This window comes from Bombina bombina, chromosome 1 (assembly GCF_027579735.1).
Source record: "Bombina bombina isolate aBomBom1 chromosome 1, aBomBom1.pri, whole genome shotgun sequence".
Taxonomy (NCBI): Eukaryota; Metazoa; Chordata; class Amphibia; order Anura; family Bombinatoridae; genus Bombina; species Bombina bombina.
The window spans coordinates 134,770,642-134,787,198 of record NC_069499.1 but is presented as its reverse complement, the minus strand read 5'-3'; the positions used below and the strand labels follow the sequence as shown (position 1 = coordinate 134,787,198).

General features: G+C 40.0%; 1 protein-coding gene across 2 annotated transcripts in view; it reads right to left on the bottom strand.

Annotated features, from left to right (window-relative positions):
* The window catches only part of TXNDC16 (thioredoxin domain containing 16), a 381,032-nt gene that overhangs the window by 130,591 nt on the left and 233,884 nt on the right, over nucleotides 1-16,557 (bottom strand). The gene's annotated exons all lie outside the window — the stretch shown is intronic.

The following is a 16,557-nucleotide window of genomic DNA, read 5'->3' as shown; positions in this document are numbered from 1 at the left end:
TTAGCCAATTTAAGAGCACGAATTCTGTCCATAATCTCCTCATAAGAAGAAGAATTACTAATAATCGCCTTTTCTAGCTCATCGAACCAGAAACACGCGGCTGTAGTGACAGGGACAATGCATGCAATTGGTTGTAGAAGGTAACCTTGCTGAACAAACATCCTTTTTTAGCAAACCTTCTAATTTTTTATCCATAGGATCTTGGAAAGCACAACTATCTTCTATGGGTATAGTGGAGCGCTTGTTTAGAGTAGAAACCGCCCCCTCGACCTTGGGGACTGTCTGCCATAAGTCCTTTCTAGGGTCGACTATAGGAAACAATTTTTTAAATATGGGGGGAGGTACGAAAGGTACACCGGGCCTGTCCCATTCTGTATTAACAATGTACGCCACCCGCTTGAGTATAGGAAAAGCTTCGGGGGGCCCCGGGGCCTCTAGGAACTTGTCCATTTTACATAGTGTTTCTGGAATGACCAGATAATCACAATCATCCAAATTGGATAACACCTCCATAAGCAGAGCGCGGAGATGTTCCAACTTAAATTTAAAAGTAATCACATCAGGTTCAGCTTGTTGAGAAATTTTTCCTGAATCTGAAATTTCTCCCTCAGACAAAACCTCCCTGGCCCCCTCAGACTGGTGTAGGGGCCCTTCAGAAACAATATCATCAGCGGCCTCATGCTCTTCAGTATTTTCTAAAACAGAGCAGTCGCGCTTTCGCTGATAAGTGGGCATATTGGCTAAAATGTTCTTGATAGAATTATCCATTACAGCCGTTAATTGTTGCATAGTAAGGAGAATTGGCGCGCTAGATGTACTAGGGGCCTCCTGTATGGGCAAAACTGGTGTAGACGAAGGAGGGGATGATGCAGTACCATGCTTACTCCCCTCACTTGAGGAATCATCTTGGGCATCATTTTTACTAAATTTATTATGACATAAATCACATCTATTTAAATGAAAAGGAACCTAGGCTTCCCCACAGTCAGAACACAATCTATCTGGTAGTTCAGACATGTTAAACAGGCATAAACTTGATAACAAAGCACAAAAAACGTTTTAAAATAAAACCGTTACTGTCACTTTAAATTTTAAACTGAACACACTTTATTACTGCAATTGCGAAAAAGTATGAAGGAATTGTTCAAAATTCACCAAAATTTCACCACAGTGTCTTAAAGCCTTAAAAGTATTGCACACCAAATTTGGAAGCTTTAACCCTTAAAATAACGGAACCGGAGCCGTTTTTATATTTAACCCCTTTACAGTCCCTGGAATCTGCTTTGCTGAGACCCAACCAAGCCCAAAGGGGAATACGATTCCAAATAATGCCTTCAAAAAGACTTTTCTATGTATCAGAGCTCCACACACATGCAGCTGCATGTCATGCTGTTCTCAAAAACAAGTGCGCCATACCGGCGCGAAAATGAGGCTCTGACTATGATTAGGGAAAGCCCCAATAGAATAAAGTGTCTAAAACAGTGCCTGCCGATATTATTTTACAAAAAATACCCAGATTAAATGATTCCTCAAGGCTAAATATGTGAAAATATGATCGATTTAGCCCAGAAAATGTCTACAGTCTTAATAAGCCCTTGTGAAGCCCTTATTTACTGTGTGAATAAAAATGGCTTACCGGATCCCATAGGGAAAATGACAGCTTCCAGCATTACATCGTCTTGTTAGAATGTGTCATACCTCAAGCAGCAAAAGAGTGCTCACTGTTCCCCCAACTGAAGTTAATTCCTCTCAACAGTCCTGTGTGGAACAGCCATGGATTTTAGTAACGGTTGCTAAAATCATTTTCCTCATACAAACAGAAATCTTCATCTCTTTTCTGTTTCAGAGTAAATAGTACATACCAGCACTATTTTAAAATAACAAACTCTTGATTGAATAATAAAAACTACAGTTAAACACTAAAAAACTCTAAGCCATCTCCGTGGAGATGTTGCCTGTACAACGGCAAAGAGAATGACTGGGGTAGGCGGAGCCTAGGAGGGATCATGTGACCAGCTTTGCTGGGCTCTTTGCCATTTCCTGTTGGGGAAGAGAATATCCCACAAGTAAGGATGACGCCGTGGACCGGACACACCTATGTTGGAGAAACACTCCTCTTTCTGACAAAATAACGAAAAACAGAGTGTGTCACAGCGGAACTTCACGGAGTCCCAGTCGGCCAGCTAGAGGGGCTAACAAGGACTGAACCAATCCCCCACGCTTCACGGACCCTCAGGCCCTCACAGAATGCTTAGCTGAATAACACAAATAATAATAATGTTAACACTGTGCGCCTCAACCAGACCAGCCAGGCAGAACAGGCACCACATGTCTGAAATAGGCCGCAAGACAGAAGGGTCCGAACCCAATTAGGACCAGCCTGAACTCAGGGTCGATACTATCCAGGCCACAAACAGTCATCCCCAGGGATGGGGAATAGACAGCAAGAAAAAAAATAATTAAACATTGGACTAACATGTCCTCACATCAAACAAACTTCCGTAGAAGTAAAATGTGCGATCAAAAATAGCGAGTATCGATTCCAGAAAAAAAGCCAGAAGGAAATACATAAACATGAGCTCAAATAAAAAATCATCCTAACCGGATAAATAAAAACTAAGGCAACCCTTAGGTTATAGCCCAAGAAGAACAGACACACCCGCAGGAGCAGGATCATGTTCTTCCAGCTCAGGATACTCAATAAACAAGGCTATAAGAAGATTACTTCAACCTCATATAGCTAATTATGCAAGCCGTTCTAAGTAGAAGACTTAGAATTCCCATATCCGTTAAGGATGGGATCCTTCAACAACGCCAGAACGTTCCTCAAAAGGACATGAAGGCGCTCCAGCCTATAACGAAAGGCACAGCATACCCTCGCTGGAGCAGAAGATGACCCCGACCTCGAAGGTTGACCCCCTGAAGCCTCAGGGACAGTCGTTCCCCCGATAGCCGAGCAGGCAATCCCATGCCTGAAGAACCCCAGTCAACGGAACACGTACAATATCGTAAGCACACTTCTGGTAGCAGCAGATATGCCAGCGCCATAATTATGGACATGCGAAAACGTACCATAACGTCCGGGGGGGGGGGGACAAGCCACCTTCCAGAGAAGGATAAACAAAATCTGGGTTACCTGCATGTGTAGTAAGAGTCGGTGGTAGGGAACTCGCCACTCGGGGATCGGGACCCCCAGAGACGGATGGCTCAGCGAGTGCTCAATTCCCAAGGAATTGAGCACTCTAAAACTGCATTCTGAACATAACTGAAGGGCTTGTATCACCCGGGCCAATTCGTATTCCTCACGAGAAACAGACTCCCCATTATCAGAATCCTCCATAACTGGGATATTGAAAACAAAAAACGGACCAAATAAAAAAAATAAACGGCACCTGACACCCACAATGGATGGGGCACTCACCACCTCCTAGGACCCAACACCAGCGGACCAGAAATGTTCCGTCGCCACACGGTCAGGAATGCGGAAATGGAGAGTCAAAATGTGACCATGCCCGGTCACCAGGTGCACCGTGCGGTCCAGAAAAAGCGCACTCAACTGTAAAGGCCGCGTCACTTCCAAAGGCCGTTATGTTCCTAGCTAAGAGCCTAAGTAACACCACACATAACAAGTCAAAAGGGTGTGTAAGCTGTTAATAAGCTATACCAGAATGGCCTATCTCCTAATTGCACTTCTCACAATTCGTGCAATCAATTCTAAGAGAAATCAAAACAAAGGTTGGAGATGGCGCCAGAGGCTATCTGGTGGAGAATAATTAAATTTAAGAAATATCAAAATAAACTTCAAAAAAAGGACCATATACATATAAAAATGTGACTCAAAGTGTAATAAACACTTTCGTGGTAGTAAGGCAATCCACTTATTAAATAAATAAATTCAATTTATTAAAGCAATAAATAGAAAAACTGTTATTACACTTCTGTTAAAATAACATTTAATATATTGCAATATGTTCATGAAACCAAATGATACTAATATCTAAAATTAGAGAAGCACTAATCATTTAGATAACAATTCAGTGACATCTAAATGTTAAAATGGTTAAAAAGCTAAACAATAAGCTAATTTAATGCACATTAAGCGGTTATGAACCGGGTTACATAAACCTGTATGAACGACTACAAATGCTGGTTGTTAGATTCAGATAGGCACTGTGTTCTGATATGGATGAATAGTCTTTTGATTAAAGAAAACTTGAGATCAACAATGTAGTCCTTACGGTGCAGATCAAACTAAAAACTGAGATTCTTCACCCCCACTCATGAGGGTCTTTCAAGTAACACAGTCAGTTGTAGGCACTTACCCGGAGCTCCGGTGTTAGGGGCGGACCTCTTTACTCCGCTCACCTGTAACGCTCCTTTCCCACTCGATAATGCCTTCACATGTAATTAGAAACTGAGTATTGCTTCAAAGTATGCACACTTCCTTGAGAAAATGCTCCTACCGCTTTCGCTCAGTACCTGGGTCAATCAACTAGGTTCTGGCGCTGCGGTCCTGGGAGCTTGTCGGGTCTGTGTCCTTTCCAAAGTTAGCCGGATGCCGGTATGGTCTACGCGTTTCAGCTCACCAGGGAGCCTTTGTCAAGATGTCCCTGGGTATACTCACAAACATCAAGCACCCAGATGGTGCTAGTGGAGCAGGCTGAAACTTCACAGTAGTCCAGCTCACTGATATGCCTCCAAACAGATCCAGTCGGTGTTCCTTGAGAGCCTAAGATCCTATGCCTAGAAAAGAGAAAGGCAAACCAACATGGCCTAGTATTGTTTGCGCCCAGGGAGAATATAGCCCTAATGGGTATACTCACAGGAAACAAAGCACCTCCAGGTGCAATATCAGCAAGCTGGAACCACAAGTCGCCCAGTAGACAAACCACAGCAAGTAATCCTCAACTTCCAGTAGTATAACGATTGATAGGGGAGGGGTATAAGAAACCCCACAACAGATTATTGGGTCAAAATACCACACAAGCAAGTGTATATAAAAATAAAAATCAGATGATTTTTAGGTTTTTTAATTTGGTATATAGCAAGTGTATTTTTTAATGTTTTATTATAGCCTGATGAAACAGCCCATAGGCGGCTGAGAAACGCGTCGCTGTGTTATTAAAGATTTTTATTTTTGGACTTTAACATACTTATACCTACTGTATAGTTCATTGATCTGGTGTTATATCCTTGTCACTGTGTGCATTGTTTTATGTCTAGGTTCTAGATTACTTACCTTATATGATTTTTTGGCAATTGGGAGGCGCACCCTAAAGGGTGTGGTGTGCATTTGTGTATACCACTCCCCACATTATAGTTCATACAGGTTTATGTAACCCGGTTCATAACAGCTTAATGTGCATTAAATTAGCTTATTGTTTAGCTTTTTAACCATTTTAACATTTAGATGTCACTGAATTGTTATCTAAATGATTAGTGCTTCTCTAATTTTAGATATTAGTATCATTTGGTTTCATGAACATATTGCAATATATTAAATGTTATTTTAACAGAAGTGTAATAACAGTTTTTCTATTTATTGCTTTAATAAATTGAATTTATTTATTTAATAAGTGGATTGCCTTACTACCACGAAAGTGTTTATTACACTTTGAGTCACATTTTTATATGTATATGGTCCTTTTTTTGAAGTTTATTTTGATATTTCTTAAATTTAATTATTCTCCACCAGATAGCCTCTGGCGCCATCTCCAACCTTTGTTTTAACACCACACATAAGCAGGTTGAATCACATAACAAACATAGTTAAAAAAACATAATTTATGTAAGAATTTACCTGATAAATTAATTTCTTTCATATTGGCAAGAGTCGATGAGCTAGTGACGTATGGGATATACAATCCTACCAGGAAGGGTAAAGTTTCCAAAACCTCAAAATGCCTATAAATACAGCCCCCACCAAACCCACAATTCAGTTTAACTAATAGCCAAGAAGTGGGGTGATAAGAAAGGAGCAAAAAGCATCAACAAGGAATTGGAATAATTGTGCTTTATACAAAAAAAAATCATAACCACCATAAAAAAGGGTGGGTCTCATGGACTCTTGCCAATATGAAAGAAATGAATTTATCAGGTAAATTCTTACATAAATTATGTTTTCTTTCATGTAATTGGCAAGAGTCCATGAGCTAGTGACGTATGGGATAGCGAATATCCAAGATGTGGAACTCCACGCAAGAGTCACTAGAGAGGGAGGGATAAAAATAAAGACAGCCAATTCCGCTTAAAATTAATCCACAACCCAAATCAAAAAGTTTTAATCTTTATAATGAAAAAACTTAAATTATAAGCAGAAGAATCAAACTGAAACAGCTGCCTGAAGTACTTTTCTATCAAAAACTGCTTCTGAAGACGAGAAAACATCAAAATGGTAGAATTTAGTAAAAGTATGCAAAGAAGACCAAGTTGCTGCTTTGCAAATCTGATCAACAGAAGCTTCATTCTTAAAAGCCCAGGAAGTGGAAACTGACCTAGTAGAATGAGCCGTAATCCTCTGAGGCGTGGATTTACCCGACTCCAAATAAGCATGATGAATCAAAAGCTTAAACCAAGATGCCAAAGAAATGGCAGAAGCCTTCTGACCTTTCCTAGAACCAGAAAAGATGACAAATAGACTAGAAGTTGTCTTGAAAGTCGTCTTACCACATCCAAATAATGTAAAGATCTTTCCAGAGAATTCTTAGGATTAGGACACAAAGAAGGGACAACAATTTCTCTACTAATGTTGTTGGAGTTCACAACCAAATTAAGACTACAAGGAGGAGAGATTGATTTAATGACAAGCTTGATACGAACCAAAGCCTGTACAAAACAATGAATATCAGGAAGTTTAGCAATTTTTCTGTGGAAAAGAACAGAAAGAGCAGAGATTTGTCCTCTCAAGGAACTTGCAGACAAACCCTTATGTAAACCATCCTGAAGAAACTGTAAAATTCTAGGAATTCTAAAAGAATGCCAAGAGAATTTATGAGAACACCATGAAATGTAAGTCTTCCAAACTTGATAAATCTTTCTAGACATAGATTTACGAGCCTGCAACATAGTATTAATCACTGAGTCAGAGAAACCTCTATGACTAAGCACTAAGCGTTCAATCTCAATACCTTCAAATTTAATGATTTGAAATCCTGATGGAAAAACGGGCCTTGAGATAGAAGGTCTGGCCTTAACGGAAGTGGCAAAGGTTGGCAACTGGACATCCGAATAAGATCCGCATATAAAAACTTGTGTGGCCATGCTGGAGCCACCAGCAGTACAAACGAATGCTCCATTAAGATTTTGGAAATCACTCTTGGAAGAAGAACTAGAGGCGGAAAAAACATAATTTATGTAAGAACTTACCTGATAAATTCATTTCTTTCATATTAGCAAGAGTCCATGAGCTAGTGACGTATGGGATATACATTCCTACCAGGAGGGGCAAAGTTTCCCAAACCTTAAAATGCCTATAAATACACCCCTCACAACACCCACAATTCAGTTTAACGAATAGCCAAGAAGTGGGGTGATAAGAAAAAAGTGTGAAAGCATATAAAATAAGGAATTGGAATAATTGTGCTTTATACAAAAAAATCATAACCACCACAAAAAAAGGGCGGGCCTCATGGACTCTTGCTAATATGAAAGAAATGAATTTATCAGGTAAATTCTTACATAAATTATGTTTTCTTTCATGTAATTAGCAAGAGTCCATGAGCTAGTGAAGTATGGGATAATGACTACCCAAGATGTGGATCTTTCCACACAAGAGTCACTAGAGAGGGAGGGATAAAATAAAGACAGCCAATTGCTGCTGAAAATAATCCACACCCAAAATAAAGTTTAATGAAAAACATAAGCAGAAGATTCAAACTGAAACCACTGCCTGAAGTACTTTTTTACCAAAAACTGCTTCAGAAGAAGAAAACACATCAAAATGGTAGAATTTAGAAAAAGTATGCAAAGAGGACCAAGTTGCTGCTTTGCAAATCTGATCAATCGAAGCTTCATTCCTAAACGCCCAGGAAGTAGAAACTTACCTAGTAGAATGAACTGTAATCCTTTGAGGCGGAATTTTACCCGACTCGACATAGGCATGATGAAATAAAGATTTCAACCAAGATGCCAAAGAAATGGCAGAAGCTTTCTGGCCTTTTCTAGAACCGGAAAAGATGACAAATAGACTAGAAGTCTTTCGGAAAGACTTAGTAGCTTAAACATAATAATACAAAACTCTAACAGCATCCAAAGAATGCAATGATTTCTCCTTAGAATTCATAGGATTAGGACATAATGAAGGAACCACAATTTCTCGACTAAGGTTGTTAGAATTCACAACCCTAGGTAAAAATTCAAAAGAAGTTCGCAGCACCGCCTTATCCTGATGAAAAATCAGAAAAGGAGACTCACAAGAAAGAGCAGATAATTCAGAGACTCTTCTGGCAGAAGAGATGGCCAAAAGAAACAAAACTTTCCAAGAAAGTAATATAACGACCAAAGAATGCATGGGTTCAAAAGAAGGAGCTTGAAAAGCCCCCAGAACCAAATTCAAACTCCAAGGAGGAGAAATTGACTTAATGACAGGCTTTATACGAACCAAAGCTTGTACAAAACAATGAAATATCAGGAAGATTAGCAATCCTTCTGTGAAAAAAGAACAGAAAGAGCAGAGATTTGTCTTTTCAAGGAACTTGCGGACAAACCTTTATCTAAACCATCCTGAAGAAACTGAAAAAATTCTCGGTATTCAAAAAGAATGCCAAGAAAAAATGATGAGAAAGACACTAAGAAATATAAGTCTTCCAGACTCTATAATATATCTCTCTAGATACAGATTTACAAGCCTGTCACATAGTATTAATCACAGAGTCAGAGAAACCTTCTTTGACCAAGAATCAAGCGTTCAAACTCCATACCTTAAAATTTAAGGATTTGAGATCCTGATGGAAAAAAGGACCTTGCGACAGAAAGTCTGGTCTTAACGGAAGAGTCCACAGCTGGCAAGAGGCCATCCGGACAAGATCCGCATACCAAAACCTGTGAGGCCATGCTGGAGCTACCAGCAGGACAAACGAGCATTCCTTTAGAATCTTGGAGAATACTCTTGGAAGAAGAACTAGAGGCGGAAAGATATAGGCAGAATGATACTTCCAAGGAAGTGATAATGTATCCACTGCTTCCGCCCGAGGATCCCGGGACCTGGACAGATACCAGGGAAGTTTCTTGTTTAGATGAGAAGCCATCAGATCTATTTCTGGGAGTTCCCACATTTGAACAATCTGAAGAAATACCTCTGGGTGAAGAGACCATTCGCCCGGATGCAACGTTTGGCGACTGAGATAATCCGCTTCCCAATTGTCTATACCTGGGATATGAACCGCAGAGATTAGACAGGAGCTGGATTCCGCCTAAACCAAAATTCGAGATACTTCTTTCATAGCCAGAGGACTGTGAGTCCCTCCTTGATGATTGATGTATGCCACAGCTGTGACATTGTCTATCTGAAAACAAATGAACAACTTTCTCTTCAGAAGAGGCCAAGACTGAAGAGCTCTGAAAATTGCACAGAGTTCAAAATATTGATCGGTAATCTCACCTCCTGAGATTCCCAAACCCCTTGTGCCGTCAGAGACCCCCACACAGCTCCCCAACCTGTAATACTTGCATCTGTTGAGATTATAGTCCAGGTCGGAAGAACAAAGAAGCCCCCTGAACTAAACGATGGTGAACTGTCCACCATGTCAGAGAGTGTCGTATAATCGGTTTAAAGATATTAATTGAGATATCTTTGTGTAATCCCTGCACCACTGGTTCAGCATACAGAGCTGAAGAGGTCGCATGTGAAAACGAGCAAAGGAGATCGCATCCGATGCGGCAGTCCTAAGACCTAAAATTTCCATGCATAAGGCTACCAAAGGGAATGATTGTGACTGAAGGTTTTGACAAGCTGATATCAATGTTAAACTTCTCTTATCTGACAAGGACAGAGTCATAGACACTGAATCTATCTGGAAACCTAAAAAGGTTACCCTTGTCTGAGGAAACAATGAACTGAATGGTAAATTGATCCTCCAACCATGATCTTGAAGAAACAACACAAGTCGATTCGTATGAGATTCTGCGAAAATGTGAAGACTGAGCAAGTACCAAGATATCGTCCAAATAAGGAAATACCAAAACCCTGTTCTCTGATTACAGACAGAAGGGCACCGAGAACCTTTGAAAAAAATTCTTGGAGCTGACGCTAGGCCAAACGGTAGAGCCACAAAACTGGTAATGCTTGTCTAAAAAGAGAATCTCAGAAACTAAAAGTGATCTGGATGAATCAGAATATGCAGATATACATCCTGTAAATCTATTGTAGCCATATAATGCCCTTGCAAAACAAAAGGCAGGATAGTCCTACAGTTACCATCTTGAATGTTGGTATCCTTACATAACGATTCAATAGATAGATCCGGAACTGGTCTGAAGGAATTGACCTTCTTTGGTACAATGAAGAGATAGAATAAAACCCCAGCCCCTGTTCCAGAACTGGAACTGGCATAATTACTCCAGCCAACTCTAGATCTGAAACACATTTCAGAAATGCTGAGCCTTTGCTGTGTTTACTGGGACACGGGAAAGAAAAAAATCTCTTTGCAGGAGGCCTTAACTTGAAGCCAATTCTGTACCTTTCTGAAACAATGTTCTGAAACCAGAAATTGTGAACGGAATTGATCCAAATTTCCTTGAAGAAAACGTAAACTGCCCCATACCAGCTGAGCTGGAATGAGGGCCGCACCTTCATGGGTATTTAGGAGCTGGCTATAGGTTTCTATAAGGCTTGGATATATTCCAAACTGGAAATGGTTTCCAAACTGATACCGCTCCTGAGGATGAAGGATCAGGCTTTTGTTCCTTGTTGTGAGGAAAGGAACGAAAATGATTATTAGACCTAAATTTACCTTAGATTTTTTATCCTTTGGTAAAAAAGTTCCCTTCCCTCCAGTAACAGTTGAGATAACTGAAAATCAAATAATTTATTACCCTGGAAAGAAAGGGAAAGCAAAGTTGACTTAGAAGACATATCAGCATTCCAAGTTTTAAGCCATAAAGCTTTTCTAGCTAAAATAGCTAGAGACATATACCTGACATCAACTCTAATGATATCAAAAGATGGTATCACAAATAAAATTATTAGCATGTTATAGAATAATAATAATGCTATAAAATTATGATATGTTACTTGTTGCGCTAAAGCTTCTAACCAAAAAGTTGAAGCTGCAGCAACATCCGCTAAAAATATAGCAGGTCTAAGAAGATTACCTGAACATAAGTAAGCATTTCTTAGAAAGGATTCAATTTTCCTATCTAAAGGAACCTTAAATGAAGTACTATCTGCCATAGGAATAGTAGTACGTTAAGCAGGAGTAGAGACAGCCTCATTAACCTTAGAGATTTTGTCCCAAAACTCTAATCTGTCAGATGGCACAGGATATAATTGCTTAAACGTTTAGAAGGAGTAAATGAATTACCCAAATTATTCCATTCCCTGGAAATTACTTCAGAAATAGCATCAGGGAGAGAAAACACTTCTGGAATAACTACAGGAGATTTAAAAACCTTATTTAAACGTTTAGATTTAGTATCAAGAGGACCAGAATCCTCTATTTCTAATGCAATTAATACTTCTTTAAGTAAAGAACGAATAAATTACATCTTGAACAAATACAAAGATTTATCAGCATCAGAATGATGATGTTCATTTAAAAATTCATCTGAAAAAAGAGAAATTTTAAAAGACTTTTATGTATACTAGAAGGAGAAATAACAGACATAGCCTTCTTAATGGATTTAAAAAATAAAATCTCTTATGTTATCAGGAACACTCTGAAAATTAGATGTTGACAGAACAGCAATCGGTAATGTAACAGTACTAAAGGAAATTTTATCTGCATTAATAAGTTTGTCATGACATGCAATACAAACAACAGCTGGAGAAACAGATACCAAAAGTCTATAGCAGATACACTTAGCTTGGTAGCTCCAGCACTGGGCAGCGATTTTCCTGAAGTATCTTCTGACTCAGTTGCAACGTGGAACATCTTGCAATATGTAAAAGAAAAAACAACATATAAAGCAAAATTGATCAAATTCCTTAAATGACAGTTTCAGGAATGGGAAAAAAATGCCAGTGAACAAGCTTCTAGCAACCAGAAGCAATACATAATGAGACTTAAATAATGTGGAGACAAAAATGACGCCCATATTTTTTAGCGCCAAAAAAGACGCCCACATTATTTGGCGCCTAAATGCTTTTGGCGCCAAAAATGACGCCACATCCGGAACGCCGACACTTTTGACGCAAAAAAACGTCAAAAAATTACGCAACTTCCGGCGACACGTATGACGCCGGAAACAGAAAAGATTTTTTGCGCCAAAAAAGTCCGCGCCAAGAATGACGCAATAAAATTAAGCATTTTCAGCCCCCGCGAGCCTAACAGCCCACAGGGAAAAAAAGTCAAATTTTTAAGGTAAGAAAAAATGATTGATTCAAACGCATTATCCCAAATATGAAACTGACTGTCTGAAAATAAGGAATGTTGAACATTCTGAGTCAAGGCAAATAAATGTTTGAATACATATATTTAGAACTTTATAAATAAAGTGCCCAACCATAGCTTAGAGTGTCACAGAAAATAAGATTTACTTACCCCAGGACACTCATCTACATGTTTGTAGAAAGCCAAACCAGTACTGAAACGAAAATCAGCAGAGGTAATGGTATATAAATAAGAGTATATCGTCGATCTGAAAAGGGAGGTAAGAGATGAATCTCTACGACCGATAACAGAGAACCTATGAAATAGACCCCGTAGAAGGAGATCACTGCATTCAAATAGGCAATACTCTCCTCACATTCCTCTGACATTCACTGCACGCTGAGAGGAAAACCGGGCTCCAACTTGCTGCGGAGCGCATATCAACGTAGAATCTAGCACAAACTTACTTCACCACCTCCATAGGAGGCAAAGTTTGTAAAACTGAATTGTGGGTGTGGTGAGGGGTGTATTTATAGGCATTTTAAGGTTTGGGAAACTTTGCCCCTCCTGGTAGGAATGTATATCCCATACGTCACTAGCTCATGGACTCTTGCTAATTACATGAAAGAAATATAAGCAGGTTGATAACTCCAAGGAAGTGTCAACGCATCTACTGCTTCCGCCTGAGGATCCCTGGACCTGGACAGATACCTGGGAAGTTTCCTGTTTAGATGAGAAGCCATCAGATCTATTTCTGGAAGCCCACACATCTGAATAATCTGAAAAAACATATCTGGGTGAAGAGACCACTCTCCCAGATGTAAAGTCTGACGACGATGAGATAATTCGCTTCCCAATTGTCTATACCTGGGATATGGACCGCAGAAATTAGACAGGAGCTGGATTCCACTCAAGCAAGTATCCGAGATACTTCTTTCATAGCTTGAGGACTGTGAGTCCCACCCTGATGATTGACATACGCCACTGTTGTGACATTGTCTGTCTGAAAACAAATAAACGGTTCTCTCTTCAGTAGAGGCCAAAACTGAAGAGCTCTGAGAATCGCACGGAGTTCCAAAATATTGATTGGTAATCTCGCCTCTTGAGATTTCCAAACCCCCTGCGCTGTCAGAGATCCGCAGACAGCTCCCCAACCTGAAAGACTCGCATCTGTTGTGATCACAGTCCAGGTTGGACGAACAAAAGAGGCCCCTTGAACTAAACGATGGTGATCTAACTACCAAGTCAGAGATAGTCGAACATTGAGATTTATAAGCAGAAGGATAAACAAAATCTTGGTTACCTGCATGTGTAGTAAGAGTCGGTGGTAGGGAACTCGCCACTCGGGGATCGGGACCCCCAGAGACGGATGGCTCAGCGAGTGCTCAATTCCCAAGGAATTGAGCACTCTAAAACTGCATTCTGAACATAACTGAAGGGCTTGTATCACCCGGGCCAATTCGTATTCCTCACGAGAAATAGACTCCCCATTATCAGAATCCTCCATAACTGGGATATTGAAAACAAAAAACGGACCAAATAAAAAAAATAAACGGCACCTGACACCCACAATGGATGGGGCACTCACCACCTCCTAGGACCCAACACCAGCGGACCAGAAATGTTCCGTCGCCACACGGTCAGGAATGCGGAAATGGAGAGTCAAAATGTGACCATGCCCGGTCACCAGGTGCACCGTGCAGTCCAGAAAAAGTGCACTCAACTGTAAAGGCTGCGTCACTTCCAAAGGCCGTTATGTTCCTAGCTAAGAGCCTAAGTAACACCACACATAAGCAGGTTGAATCACATAACAAACATAGTTAAAAAAAAACATAATTTATGTAAGAATTTACCTGATAAATTAATTTCTTTCATATTGGCAAGAGTCGATGAGCTAGTGACGTATGGGATATACAATCCTACCAGGAAGGGCAAAGTTTCCAAAACCTCAAAATGACTATAAATACAGCCCCCACCAAACCCACAATTCAGTTTAACGAATAGCCAAGAAGTGGGGTGATAAGAAAGGAGCAAAAAGCATCAACAAGGAATTGGAATAATTGTGCTTTATACAAAAAAAATCATAACCACCATAAAAAAGGGTGGGTCTCATGGACTCTTGCCAATATGAAAGAAATGAATTTATCAGGTAAATTCTTACATAAATTATGTTTTCTTTCATGTAATTGGCAAGAGTCCATGAGCTAGTGACGTATGGGATAGCGAATATCCAAGATGTGGAACTCCACGCAAGAGTCACTAGAGAGGGAGGGATAAAAATAAAGACAGCCAATTCCGCTGAAAATTAATCCACAACCCAAATCAAAAAGTTTTAATCTTTATAATGAAAAAACTTAAATTATAAGCAGAAGAATCAAACTGAAACAGCTGCCTGAAGTACTTTTCTATCAAAAACTGCTTCTGAAGACGAGAAAACATCAAAATGGTAGAATTTAGTAAAAGTATGCAAAGAAGACCAAGTTGCTGCTTTGCAAATCTGATCAACAGAAGCTTCATTCTTAAAAGCCCAGGAAGTGGAAACTGACCTAGTAGAATGAGCCGTAATCCTCTGAGGCGTGGATTTACCCGACTCCAAATAAGCATGATGAATCAAAAGCTTAAACCAAGATGCCAAAGAAATGGCAGAAGCCTTCTGACCTTTCCTAGAACCAGAAAAGATGACAAATAGGCTAGAAGTCGTCTTGAAAGTCGTCTTACCACATCCAAATAATGTAAAGATCTTTCCAGAGAATTCTTAGGATTAGGACACAAAGAAGGGACAACAATTTCTCTACTAATGTTGTTCGAGTTCACAACCAAATTAAGACTCCAAGGAGGAGAGATTGATTTAATGACAAGCTTGATACGAACCAAAGCCTGTACAAAACAATGAATATCAGGAAGTTTAGCAATTTTTCTGTGGAAAAGAACAGAAAGAGCAGAGATTTGTCCTCTCAAGGAACTTGCAGACAAACCCTTATCTAAACCATCCTGAAGAAACTGTAAAATTCTAGGAATTCTAAAAGAATGCCAAGAGAATTTATGAGAACACCATGAAATGTAAGTCTTCCAAACTTGATAATAAATCTTTCTAGACATAGATTTACGAGCCTGCAACATAGTATTAATCACTGAGTCAGAGAAACCTCTATGACTAAGCACTAAGCGTTCAATCTCCATACCTTCAAATTTAATGATTTGAGATCCTGATGGAAAAACGGGCCTTGAGATAGAAGGTCTGGCCTTAACGGAAGTGGCAAAGGTTGGCAACTGGACATACGAATAAGATCTGCATATAAAAACTTGTGTGGCCATGCTGGAGCCACCAGCAGTACAAACTAATGCTCCATTAAGATTTTTGAAATCACTCTTGGAAGAAGAACTAGAGGCGGAAAAATATAAGCAGGTTGATAACTCCAAGGAAGTGTCAACGCATCTACTGCTTCCGCCTGAGGATCCCTGGACCTGGACAGATACCTGGGAAGTTTCCTGTTTAGATGAGAAGCCATCAGATCTATTTCTGGAAGCCCCCACATCTGAATAATCTGAAAAAACATATCTGGGTGAAGAGACCACTCTCCCAGATGTAAAGTCTGACGACGGTGAGATAATCCGCTTCCCAATTGTCTATACCTGGGCTATGGACCGCAGAAATTAGACAGGAGCTGGATTCCACTCAAGCAAGTATCCGAGATACTTCTTTCATAGCTTGAGGACTGTGAGTCCCACCCTGATGATTGACATACGCCACTGTTGTGACATTGTCTGAAAACAAATAAACGGTTCTCTCTTCAGTAGAGGCCAAAACTGAAGAGCTCTGAGAATTGCACGGAGTTCCAAAATATTGATTGGTAATCTCGCCTCTTGAGATTTCCAAACCCCCTGCGCTGTCAGAGATCCCCAGACAGCTCCCCAACCTGAAAGACTCGCATCTGTTGTGATCACAGTCCAGGTTGGACGAACAAAAGAGGCCCCTTGAACTAAACGATGGTGATCTAACTACCAAGTCAGAGATAGTCGAACATTGAGA